Here is a 13,733-nt window from a genome sequence, read left to right as displayed (position 1 = left end):
TGCAGGTGGCAGTGTTGCACAGATAAAGGCAGCCTGGGGCAACTGTACCATGTGGGTCCCAGTTTGGAGTAATATATGAGTTTCAGTAAAATATGTCACTGTAGACATCAAGCAGACCAATAGGAATGAGATGAGATGAGATGAGATCAAAAGAGATGAGATCAGGAGAGATGAGATGATATAAAGATGCATTAGTCCCATGATGAAATCTACAGTGTTACAGCAGCAAAGTGGATAGCAAATAGTGGATAAAGTGGATAGAAAAAGCATCAATAAAAAATAAAATAAATAAATAAATATTGCTTGCAAACAAGCATTATGAACAATGGAACAATGTGAGACAAAAGGAAATATTAAACAAATAAAACATAGAGACAATTTAACAGAGGAAATATAAAAAATAGGAACAGTATTAACAAGAGGAATACTGGTATTGCACAATCAAGTAGCTTCTGCATTATCGGTCATCTCCATTCACCTTCATTATATTAGTCACCATAATTTAATTATACCTGCATGACTCCCACCTTTGATGAGCAGATTTTTTTTTTTTTTAAACGCACGACTGCTGCAAACCATATAAAATAGTGCTGGGATTCAGGAATCTGTGGAATGATGGGGTTGAGTGCTGCAGAGCTGTGATGGTCATGAATAAACAGGACTAGGGCTGTGAATGGTGGGGTGTGTCAGTTTCGTCTGTGTATGTGTGTATTTGTGTGTTTGTGGTGAGACGCCGGTTATGTGTTTCCTTATCTGTCTGTCTGACTGTGGGTGGCTACACATGTGTGGCTGTATATCAGTGTGTGGGTGTATGCTTTTGTCCTCAGTGTGTGAGTGTGGGTATAGTTCTCAGGTGTGATCCAGGCTGGATTAACAACAGGAAAGCGGGTAACTAGCCCAGGGAGCCAGAGCCCTACAGGGACCCCAAAAGCTCTGAATTCACTCTGTGTCATTTGTTTTTTGGTAATTGAGTGAATTGTACATTTGTTGAAGAATTTGCACCACAAATTTACAAAGATGGATTTTGCTTTTGTGGCCATGTCTTGTAAAGTGGTCCTGCGTCAAAATGTAATTTAAAGGGCTTAATTATTTTTAGTTTATATTGTGCTCGACAAAGTGCTTTACAGAGACTAAGAAATACAATCTAATAAAAACACAGACACAGTTATGAGCATCAAGAGAAACATTTATAAAAGTGTAGAATAAAATAAATAAAAATGGCATTAAAAATCCTAAAAACACAACAGCATTGCACAGAAAATAGAATTTATAGAGAGAAGAGTGTAACCAATTATGTCTTTGTGATGACTATTAGAAGGCTGAGGAAAAGAGAAGGGTCTTAAGAAGGGTTTTAAAAATATGAGTTAAGGGAGGGGATCTAATAATAAGAGCCAAACTATTCCACATTTTAGGAAACAACTATGGGAAATGCCAGAAATGGTAGAAATGGTAGAAAAGGGAGAGAGGAGCTCCGAAAGATAAGCAGAGTCAGTCCATGCAGTGCTTTGAAAAATAAAGCTGACTGACTCATTCTGAAATACAGAGAATTATAACAGTCTGTGCAGGCGAAAATAAAAGTGTCTCCAAATCCTTAACAAAAATAAATGATTTTAGTTTTAAAAGTGAGAAGGAAGACACTGGTGCTGACTAATTTTTTTTATCAAAGCTACCATTTAGTCTTCAGTGTGCACTATAACTGATGAGAAAAGTGTATGTGAAAGTGTATGTCTACAAGGCACAAATAAGGAGAGGTGTGGGTGGACAAAGGTGGTTCAACAGCAAATTAGCCCCCTGACAGGTTAACCCAACCATGCATGTGAGGAATCAGGTGTTTTCAAAGGTGAGTTTGCTGTGAGCCTTTTATGCAGCCTGAGTGCTCCATGCTGGAGTGTGTCTCACACACTGAGGCCACCTGGTTGGAGGATCTGTGGGGAGAAAACTGAAGCTTGTAACACAAGTGGAGAGGCTGACAGGTGTACCGTCTATCCCCAAAGAGCAAACAGTCTCTGTCAGATTATGACGGATATGTGAGGTAAGCAGCGGTTAGGTCTGAAATTCAGTAGTGCAAATGAAGACAAGAAAGACCAAAAGAATGTTTTGTTGCTGTGTGTGTTGTGACTGATGGAAGATGGATTAAAGAGCAAACCACAGACATGGAGAAAAGAGAGAGACCGGCTTATACATGTGTCTTTGTATCTGTATGTATGTGTCTGACTGTGTTTGTGTAATGTTTGCATGCATCCATGGATGTGTGTGAGTCTGCACACCCTTGCTCCGAGGCTCTGGTCAGACAGTGCATAGCTGTGGTGGGACGCAGGCTAAGCGCCTCTAGACTACAGTGAGTCAACAATGTCTGCTCTCACTGAGAGGAGACATGATAGGTCTTGTCTCATTTGGTCCTTGAGTGGTGTGGTGGGACACCCACAGCTTGTGTGTGCGTGTGTGATATGTGCATGATTTTAAGTAAAAAGTTGTTGTTTACCCAAATGTAGAATATATGACAGCAACATGCGTCAGCGCCTGCACTTACACGCACAATATGGTTCTTGACAATGCTCTCCTTAAATACCAGAAATGATTGTTTAACGATTTATACGAAAAGTCGACCTATATGAGTTACATAAAGCCCAACAGTTTAGAAATGAATGAATATTAAATTATCATGATGGCTAAAACTGTTAAATAAAATAATAGATCTGGGGTAAAATCCATTAAAAATCATAATAATATTCTTCAAGAATATTCAAATTTAAAGGAGCAGGGTAAATATTTAGGTCAAGCTCCCCAAGTGTTTGAAGTTTGAAGTTTAAAGTTTTTATTTTGCACAATAATAAGACAAAAAGAAAAAGATAAAGAAATAACAACAAAAGAAAGGTGCAAGGTAGCGGCAAGAAACCCAAAAGGGCTTATACAGGGCCTCTACCTATATTAAAATTCACAAGTTAAATTAAAAACAAGTAACTATGAAATAGAAAAAAATAATAATTACCATAAAAATAAAGCAAAATTATAATAATATTAAAAATAAAAATTTAAAAATAAACAAAAGTGTAGAAATTTGTGTGTGTGCATGCGTGCGTGTGCACACGCGCCTGTGTATGAGTGTGTGTACTACTTAATGACCTGAGCAATCAGAGCAGCCCCTAAACTGCTCTTATATGTGTTAAAAGAGGAGAACTGTATGGAACTATTAAATTGATCATTCCAGAGTATTGTACCTCTGTATTTTAAGGAAAATTGACCAAGGGTAGTACGATACTGAGGAGGGTGAAGTCTTGTCAATTGTCTAGTATTGTACTTATGTAATTGTTCGTTGACTTGGAAATATTCACTGAAATTTTTAGGAATGGAATTTGGAATATACATATACTTAAAGATAAAAATGCATATTTGGTATATATTGATCTGAAAAATTGTCATTATCTTGAGTTTTTGGAAAAGGGGAGCAGAAGGATGTAGTCGTTTTGCAAATGTGGCAGTTCTAACAAATCTTTTCTGAACTAGATAACTACTATGGAGGTTCGAGGCATATGTACTGGCCCAAACAATGTTGCAGTATATGAGGTGTGGATAAATCAAGCTATAATATAAAGTAAGTAGACAGTTCTAATTAACCAGGTCACGAATTTTCCTGATAACACCAAGCAATCTGGTAACTTTACCACATACCAGATTGATGTGCTCTTTCCAGCTTAATCTCTCATCAACCAGTACTCCTAAACAATTTGTGGAAGTAACCTGGGAAATTTCTGTTCCATTGATTATAATTTAAGGGAAGTAAGATTTGTATTTGTCAAGATCACATTGGTTTCATCAGCAAAAAGTATGGGAAGTAAGGTGGAAGATATAGCAGGAAGATCATTAATATATATGAGGAACAGCAACGGTCCCAGAATTGTTGCTGGAGTCTACATTTCTTATGGTGCAACTTGATATCATTTTTCACTTAACTTCACTTAATTTCTTTCAAACCTCACACCTCTATTTTATAAAGCTGGCTTTCTGTTAAAATTGTGTGTCCTTATTTTTTCAGGTTTTGGAGCACTCCCTGCAAAGCCACAGAAGAGGCTCAGTAGTACTTCTAATGATGAATAACCTGAACTGGATGTGTAAAATCAGTAGAATGCCCCTTTAAAGTGGATTCAGTAAACTATGGATGAGGTCAAACTTGAGGTCTTGGTTGTTAGACACATGCGCAGCACTCATTATCCACTGGATAAACAAACACACTGTGCTTTCTACATCAGCATGTGTCTTTAAAACAACAACCAAACTGGGGAAAAAAAGTGTTTCCCTGCCCACTCAAGAGTGACTAAATTGTCCAAAACCTGCGCAACAACCACTCATATTATGTCACCATAATGGCACAAAAAAATGAAGAACTGAAAAATGCACAACCACATTAAGCCAACGAGCCTTGAAATCACAACCATTTAGGATAAACAAATGTTTTTGTTAATGCTTGAGGGCCACCAGGACAGGGCGAGGCCCTGTAGACGTTGTTGTTTACCTAGATGCCATGGACCAGCCCTGTACATAAGAAAAGTTAAATGTTCCATTCATCACTTTTCTATATCCTACAATTTTAATTCAGGCACAGCTGGGAGAGAAAAACATATTCACTCTCACACCTGAGGGACACTGGAGCACCCACGGAAAGTGTATACAAACATGGGAACAGCAGTGGCTTATTGGGATGGTCGCTCAGTAACAGGGCAAACCTGCGTTTTAATATCACACCTTTATCCTGTGTTTTGCAGTCTCCTTTTAGCAGCTACTTATTACTGTGGGAAAAAGCAAACTTTGTGGTTTCTCTACTGGAAGGTCAAAGTGCAAGTTCAGCTACAAGAAAGTTCCCTTAGATGTGCTAGTTGTTGTCTTGTGTTCACATCAGTAGAGCAAAGGCTTATTTGTATGTGGACTTTCCAGTGAAGTGACTATCACTCTCATATTATGTCACCCTGGTTTCCTTTATGACCTTTGTTGATATCCAGAAATATTAGTTGGGCTGTCCATTGCAATAAACATTCTTTAACTGCATGGTATTCCCCAGTTGTTGTTTACTACGTAGTTGTTATTCATCCCAAATTGTTTCAAAACTAGGTTAAGAGAGAAATTAAAGTTATGCAACATTGTTTAAAAAAGCCAGCAATTTTATGGTTTGGTGGTATCCCTCTGGAAAAGGCAAGATGTCTCATAAACTAGGACAAAAAAAGAGATTCATTTTCAGATTTAAATTCACCAAGTCTCCTTAAAAGCCACCTAACCATTTTTATAGATGGCTGTACAAGATTAAAAACAGAGAAAAGTGATTTCTCTTCCACTGTTGAATTGTTTACACTCAAAAATCTATCTTGTGCACCATACAGAGTAGTTAAATCAAACTCTAAACCGCCTGTTTTCATGGACACTGGAGAGTGTATTTAGCCTTGTCTGGTACAAGTTAAATGGCCCTTGTCTGTCTGGCACTATTCCTTCAGTGATATTTTTTATACTAAAGGGATAGAAGATAATGTTCGTTATTGTGGGGGAATTGAAAACTCAAGCGTGTTCAGGCAGTCCTTGTCAAAACACTTAAAGCGATTTCTGAATGAAGCAGTCAGATAATAACTACCATTTCAGATAGGAATGGCCACCCGACACAAGACTGTTTGAAGGAAGTATGTAAGCAAGCTTAGCGAAATGAGGCCAAAGTACAGTCTAGTCAGCAGGAATTAGATTTAGTAGCAAGCTCAGGCACATCGGCTAGTTTATATAAAGATGTGTGTGATGTATGGGAATTATTTGGGAAAGGTGATGTGTTTGAAGAGAAGCTGAAGCTGACTCATCCCTGAATGAAAGGATCATCTTGCATGTTTATAAAAGGCACCAAAAGCAACTCTGGATAACGTCATCACAGTTTTTCACATTTACGTATTTACTGTCAAACACAGACGCAGATAAACTTAGAGAAACAATCCATTTACAGGGTGTGATGGTAAGCAAAGCAGCCCTCCATTTAAGAAACCTGTCATTTAAACAGCATTTCCTGTTAGCCACAGGATGTGGCTCTCTTTTCCTTCCTTGCCTTTGCTGTCCTATATGGTCTTCCGGAAGTCATGTTTGTACTCTCTTATTTACAAAGTGCAAACTGTGGGTTGCCAGTGTATGAGCACGTACTGTAGTACAAATGGCCTTACAATAGGAAGCTGAGTGATGCGTGCTACTGTCGTATTCTGGACCCGCCATGTGGGCAGAAACATGATTTAATGTAGCGCATGTTTCTTATTTTTCCAGCACTTCTGTGACTGAATTTAAATGAAGGAAAATGGTCATGGATAGTATGAATTCATGGAAATAATGGCTTATGTTTCTAAATCCTTGAGCATTATGTTAACAAGTTTAATTGGCTGTCAGGAGGAAGTCCTAACTTCAAGCACGAAAACTTTAGGGTGAAAACAATTATTATATTCCTGGATCATTTTGTCACTTAGGTGCTGCTGACTGGCAGGCACATGTTCAGTATCTTTGCTACTATTGTGAAACAGCCATGACTCAAAAGACTGGAATGAATGTCAAACAACTGGCAGCAGTCCAAAAAGCATAAAACAAGAAACGAAACAGCTCAAAATGAAGACTGTGGCTATATTCTGCGGTATTTAGTACACAGAAATATTATATTAAAACAACAAAAACCAGTGGGAGAAAATCTGCTGGTCATCAATTCATCGTTTTACAACATTGTACTCATCCCATTTGTTTTCCAGTCTGAAAAGACAATGTTTTTACAACGCGTATGGGAGTGGATGATTCCCTAATAAATGTCACAACCACAATCCCGGCCTCCCCCTCAGTTTTTCTTGGTGATATTTTTAGAGGGGTTCGGTCAACAATCCACAAGTGAAAAGGCGAGGAAATTGTTTTTGTTGATGTTCGTCTTACCACTTCAGTGTGGTGACTCGTGATGAGCTGGTGCCTTCATACGTCACGAGAGGCCAGATTGAGTGGGAGTCAGGCTCCGCGCTCTATTAAGGGGGGAGCCAGTCACACAGGTTATTGGGCAACTAGTGACGGGGACCGTCCCGTGGATTTCCACTCGCTGCTATTTTGGGTAAGCAGCAGGTCTGTTTTGAGTTTAGAGAGAAGCCACAATATCCTATTAAGCATTGTTAAAGTAATTGAGCAGTGTTTACTCAGAGGTGGTTAAACTGAGGCTCCTGAGTCTCTGTAAATGTTGTGTGAGACACATCAAGATTACTGGCTGTGGATGCATGAATTAGTGACTTTATCGTAATCTGCGCTTTATACATTTTATATTTAAATTAGAGGGTGAAAAAAACAACAATTTTATGTGAAATGGAGCAGTCAGAGAGTTTGCATCTGATTCCTTTGCTGCAGCTGCAAGAGTCCTGCCATTCTGTGTCCTCCTGGCTCACAGCCAGCATCTCCACTTTGTTTAAAAGCTGTCTAAACCGGGCTGGACTGTGGCTGGGTCAGCTGTGAGGCACAGCTAGGTCAGACCTGACCAAAACTCACCACTGACTGACACATGAAGCAGGGCTACCCAATGTTGTGCATGTGGCTTAAATTTTTGTCCTTAAAAAATAGGCTCTCTTTAAAAAAAGTGTCCTTTTACAATAGTTTTGGTGCGTTGTCTATTTTGATTCTGTTCAAGGAGTTAATGTTGACAGCCGACTGATTACAAAACACATTCATTTGTATTTCACACGGGTAGGAATTGAATGTTACGGCAGATTTAAACTGCAAACTGCAGATAGACTGCCAAACAGGTCTGTCAGTCCAAAGATCTGTGTTGATGCTTAAGAAAAAGTTGACAACACATCATTTTTCTTGTTTCCATTGTTCCAGAGATGGATGGGTGTCTTTGCTTCACGTCATAAGTAACCACTGAACTCAGAATATTGTTTGTTTACCCATTCATCTTTTTTTAGAGACTTTGCTTGAAGTCTTTTATCAGGAATTTAAAATTAGTATAACTACACAATCCTACTTATTTACAGTATGCATTATAGCAGTTAAATGCAAAGTATTACTGACATTTATTTACACTGTATGAGAGAGAGTGCTCCACCTCTCCTGCCCCGGCTGGCTGTCATCCCGCGTGGTTTTCCTCTGAAGGGTAATCACAGCTCAGTCTCATTCAGACACCTTCTGGTTCCAGGACTGTTGGGAAAGTGATGGCAAACCATCTGCTGTCTGAGGAGAAAAAGAGCATCTTTACTGTGTGTCTGAGGTTTGAGATGTCAGGTTGAGATTAGAGGCACTAAAAAAAGAGACTGCAGCCCAGCAATTACCTTGCTAATTCTAAATTGGTTATGCAACTGATGAGTTGCCTAATTCATGAGTCAAGTCATTCATGAGAGCAGAAATTCAGAGTAAATATCATTTGTGCAGACAAGAAGCATGTAAACGCCTTTGCTGATGAGCCTTAATCCATGGCCCTCTATCTGGTGTTAAAGAAATAGTTCAACATTTTGGGAAATACTTCTTGAGAGTTTCTTTCATTTTTGTCTGGCAACAATCATCAACTGTAGAGCCAACAAACTGAAAACTGTGGTTAACAGCTGGCTAGCTCGGTCCCATGGTAACAAAATCTGCCTGTCATCACCTTTTGAGCTCACTAATTAAACATTATTTGCTGTTTGTGTAATCATTAAAGACGTTTCTACCTCCAGCCTATAAATAGTCTGACAAAACCACAAGATGACTCATTCTTTTACAGTTTTTATACAGATTGAACAAGCAAGGTACAACGTGTTAATTAGTGAGCTTTAAAGGTAAAGTGGGTCAGATTTCATTACCCTTGGACAGAGCTAGGCTAGCTGTTTCCCCCTTTGTCTAGTCTTTTTCCAGTCGTATGCTACTACCCCACTAGAACACTGCGCTCCCAGAATGCGGCTTACTTGTGGTTCCTACAGTCTCCAAAAGTAGACTAGGAGGCAAAACCTTCAGCTATCAGGCTCCTCTCCTGTGGAACTATCTTCCAGTTTCAGTCAGAGAGGCAGACACCCTCTCTACATTTAAGAGTAGGCTTAAAACTTACTTATTTTTGATAAAGCTTATAGTTAGTGCTGGCTCAGGCTTGCCTTGGACCAGTCCCTAGTTACGCTGCTATAGGCCTAGACTGCTGGGGGACTTCATATGATATACTGAGCTCCTCACTCCTCATTTTCCTCTTCATCTGTACACATTCACATATACTTTAATACTAACTTGGCTTCTCCCCTTGAATTTTGGTCTTTCTCATCTCACAGGTGACCCTCGGATGCTGTCTGCTGTCCCCTTGGTGCAGTTTAAAGCCAACTGCTACTACTATTAGTATTAGTTATATTTCTATAATTATTACTGTGGTCATTATTGTTGTTACAGTGCTTCTCTGTGTCTCTCTCTCTCCCCCTCCCTCCTTCTTTCTCTCTCAACACAACTGGTCAAGGCAGATGGCCGCCCATTTAGAGCCTGGTTCTGCTTGAGGTTTCTTCCCTTTACTGAGGACCTTTTTCATTGCTGCTGTCACAATGTGCTGCTCATGGGGGGATGTTGGGTCTCTATAAATTAAAGAATATGGTCTACACCTGGTCTATGTGAAAAAGTGCCCTGAGATAACTTCTGTTGCAATTTGGTGCTATTTAGATAAAAATGGCTTGACTTGAACTTGACCTGACTGTTTTGCTAATGTGCTGCTGGCCCCAGCCATAAATTTATCAAACAAATACGAGTGGTATCGATCGTCCCCTGTAACTTTTGACAAGAAAGTGAATAAGTGTGTTTACCGAATGTCCAACTATTCCTTTAACAGTATATGAGTAATCAAGCTGTGAGTTTTGGATTTCTTGTGAATAAGCGGCTCCTCAGCGGGTGCCAGGGCAGCAGGGTGGTAAATACTTTTAGCCTCATATCACTCACAGAGGCATGTGAGACAGGTCTGCAGTCTGCAGGCAGAGAGGAAACAGGTCTGATGCATACAGCACACCTTCCTCATCCTTTCAAGCACTCTTGCACAACACATCGGTCCCGCCGAAAGACAGGAAGCATTTCACAGTCAAAGCTCTGTCTCAAATAAAGAGCAAGGCCGTGAGGACAGATTAAGATGGCACTGCGGGTTAAAGCGGGAGGGAGAAAAAAGCGGAAGTCAGAGCCCAGTTATAATTGCTTGCTGCGTAGGCTGACACATCTGAATTTACAGGCTGCACTGGAGCTGTGCCACTCATTTCAGACTGCTTATTTAAGAGTTAAGAGAGAAGAAAAAAAAAACAGAGGAGATATTTTGTTCACTTGTTTTTTAATCTGTTGTAGGCCCCTCCCTTTGCTTTTCTGTTGCTAAATTTGTCTCCCCTAACTCAAACGTAAGAAACCAAAATGACACCATTATTTTGACTAGACTGTTTTTCCTCCCAGGGAGAGAGGCCAGAGGAAGTGTAGGTGACCTAGACTGGTTAACCACTGCTTGACCACGGGTTGGCTGAGGCACTGCCACCCCCACAGCACCCTCTGCATCCACCGCTTGCCAGGTCCACATTACTACTACTACACGCCATGACCACAAGTAGCCCAGCTCCAGCACTAGCCTCTTATTGGGTCTATGCTGGGTGCTTTCTCTCTCTCCCTCTATTGGTGTAAACAGCCTGCAGTCTAGCCATCGGCTGGCATGGACCTCATTTGGGTCGTATTTACAGGCCAGGCGTGTGTATGTTTGTATATGTTAAGCCATCTTGGACCTGTACCAGCAGTTTGCACAGCTCTTGCTCTTTATTGAATGCACACAACTCTGTGGTGTTGTTACTTTTTCTCCATGAATTGCAACACCTCACTCTGATCTCAATCCCTGTCTGGAACTGGGACCTATCAGCTCAGGAGTCTTGGCTCAGAGGCTGCAATGAATTTTATTCTAGACGCAGCAGGAGAGATATTACACCAGCTCTCCTTCAGTCAGAAAAAACATAGAATCTATATGCACATTTACTGCACATAACAACATTTATGGTCAACATTTACAAATAGAAAACACTGCAATTTCTGAGCGTACACAAGACGGCACAAGTAAACTTGGTCACCGCAGAGCACAGGGCCCCTTTTTTTGAGAATAGATCTTTAACACACCCCTAAAAATGTCCTCCTTAAGCCAAGCACCAGATGTTGTCATCTGTCTCGTGTTGATTGGAAAACACAAACATACTCGGCCACAGAGATTCAAGCATGTCAGTAACATGAGTTTAAACAGAAAGGAAAGCCATGCCAAAAATCTCTGTGTTTGGATCCAGGGTATTATTTGGGACAAAATGTGGACTGTAAACACTGGAGCCTATGTTACGGTCGCACACACACAAGTTTGTGCAGCTATCCTTGTTATGACATTGCATTGATTTCCATTCATTGTGGACAACCTAAACCAAACCCTAACCCTAACCTTTAACTGGGACCTCAGAAATGACGTTTTGCCTCATTAGGAGCGGGCTTCGTCACACACACACACACACACACACACACACACACACACACACACACACACACACACACACACACACACACACACACACACACACACACCACACACACACCGCCCACCCCACTGGTTGTGGTACACTGCCTGAGGTGTTTCGGACCATTTCTCGTTAGCAGCAACTCTCAGCCTTTAGGACTGAGACATAACACAACAGTTGGTTAGACCATGGATGTTCTTTTGTTTAGATCTGTCTGGCATTAGACTTAGTTACACTAATTTATTTACTCTTAATCCTCCACTGGTTTACGTTGAAGCCAGCAGGGTAAACTTTGGGACAGAAAACGGTCATTTTGAACTTTCTGACCTTCTGACCACACCTCATAACAAAGCAAACCTAACGCACATGACCTCAAAAATATTTATTTCAACCCAGTATTTTTAACCACAATTATAACTTCAGTTCCCCGTCTCTATGTCACCTCGAGTTGAACCATAAAACAACAGCTTGAACTTTTTTTTGTATTTATTTCACATTCAAATGAATTCACATGTGTCATGTTACATAATTCTCATCGTTTTGCAGCAGGATCTGAAGCCCCAAATAAAAGCACTCGCCGGCCTGAAAGAAAAATATAAAATGATGACTCATTTTTAAAAGAATAATAATCTCATATTTGCACATGGCGAGACACTGGACCTGGTGGTGGTCTGCTTCTCTGCCAAGCTTTCCATGTTTCTTCTGTGCGGTGGTGATGATGGCGGCGGTGTTAGTCCCAGTCAAGACAGTGTCATACTTTCCTGCGCAGCTGCTGTGCTGAAGTTTTCCCCTGGGTCTTGACCAGGGTGACCATCATCACGCCATCGATGATGCTTCTCAGCAGACTACAAAGGGCTCTAAATACACTTGTTTTTATGCATATAGGGGGTGGACTAATACATCCGGAGACAGATTTAGCCTTATTTTTCATTTAACAAGTGTTTTTTTAAACCCCAGTGGGGTTTTGTGTGTCAGTATGTCAGTTATTGAGATATTTGTGCACATGCCTTTCAACACGCAAACAGCACTGATAACTTTCTGTTAATGTTGCTATTATTAATTAAGTCCCTCTTGTTTCCATCAGTGTTACTTTACTGACAAAATTGCCAGAGTTTATGACAAAGTGGCATGATTACATCATATTTTCCACTTACATTGCAATTCCCAGTCCGACATAGATGACTAATTAACCAAATACACAGTTTTCTTACAATATCAGCAAGTTTTTCTTTAGCAATACTTGGAAATGCATGTGATGCTTTAAGTCATTGAGGTGGTTTTACATTTTCCACACAACAGCAAATAATCAAATCAATCTGTTTTGGGGCTGAAAAAATAATTCAATCCAGTATGTTACAGTCTACTTGAGGGGGTTTCTAGTATGTTGAGCTTTGCACCACATTGCTTATAGATTTGAAAAGATGTCACACAACAACAGTGAACAGTGGTTCCTAATATCTTGGATTTGAGTTTAGGGAAGATCTTGAAATCATGGCAATTATCTGAGCGTTGCTAGTCTCATTTTGCACAAACAGACACTGTGTGGTCAGACAACTGGTGGTTTGGGATGTGGGGAAAAGAAGGGGGGAAAAAAGGAGCTAAAAAGGAGGTAAGGGGTAGCGAGGGAAAGTGGGAGGAGCGTGTCTGGGTGTGGGACTGTCATCCCATTAAGGGGAGTAGCTGTGGTGTTTTGATCGAAATCCAGCAGATGTGGGAGAGAAGAGAGGGGTGTGAGAGAGAGAGAGAGAGAGAGAGAGAGAGAGAGAGAGAGAGAGAGAGAGAGAGAGAGAGAGAGAGAGAGAGAGAGAGAGAGAGAGAGAGAGAGAGAGAGAGGGAGAAATATTTCCACCCACCCAACAAGGAGACACACTCATAAACAGCAGGCAGACGGAGAGAGAGTCAGAAAGACACAGGATCTCAGGGCAGCAGCAGTTCAAACAGCAAGGCAGACAGAAAAAGAGTTTCATTGAGAGAAGATGTTTTATTAAAGGGGAGGAAAAGTCACACAGAGATACTCAAACACTCTCACACAAATAAACATAGAGCGTGCCACCCAGACAGACAAGCAGGAACAGGCTAAACCCAAGAAATACTACCATTACCTAGAGGAGAAAAGTCTTAGAAGGACACACGCCTCACTCTTAATCCCCACTCACACATACACACAAAGCACACTGGTGCTGAGTGTGTGCTGCCCAGCGTGAGGAGTTCGACCCCAACAAGTGGAGCATCAAGGAGGAAGGAGCAAGCGAGTGG

The sequence above is a fragment of the Scomber scombrus genome, chromosome 2 (assembly GCF_963691925.1).
Source record: "Scomber scombrus chromosome 2, fScoSco1.1, whole genome shotgun sequence".
Lineage (NCBI taxonomy): Eukaryota > Metazoa > Chordata > Actinopteri > Scombriformes > Scombridae > Scomber > Scomber scombrus.
Note: the sequence above shows the minus strand (reverse complement) of the source record.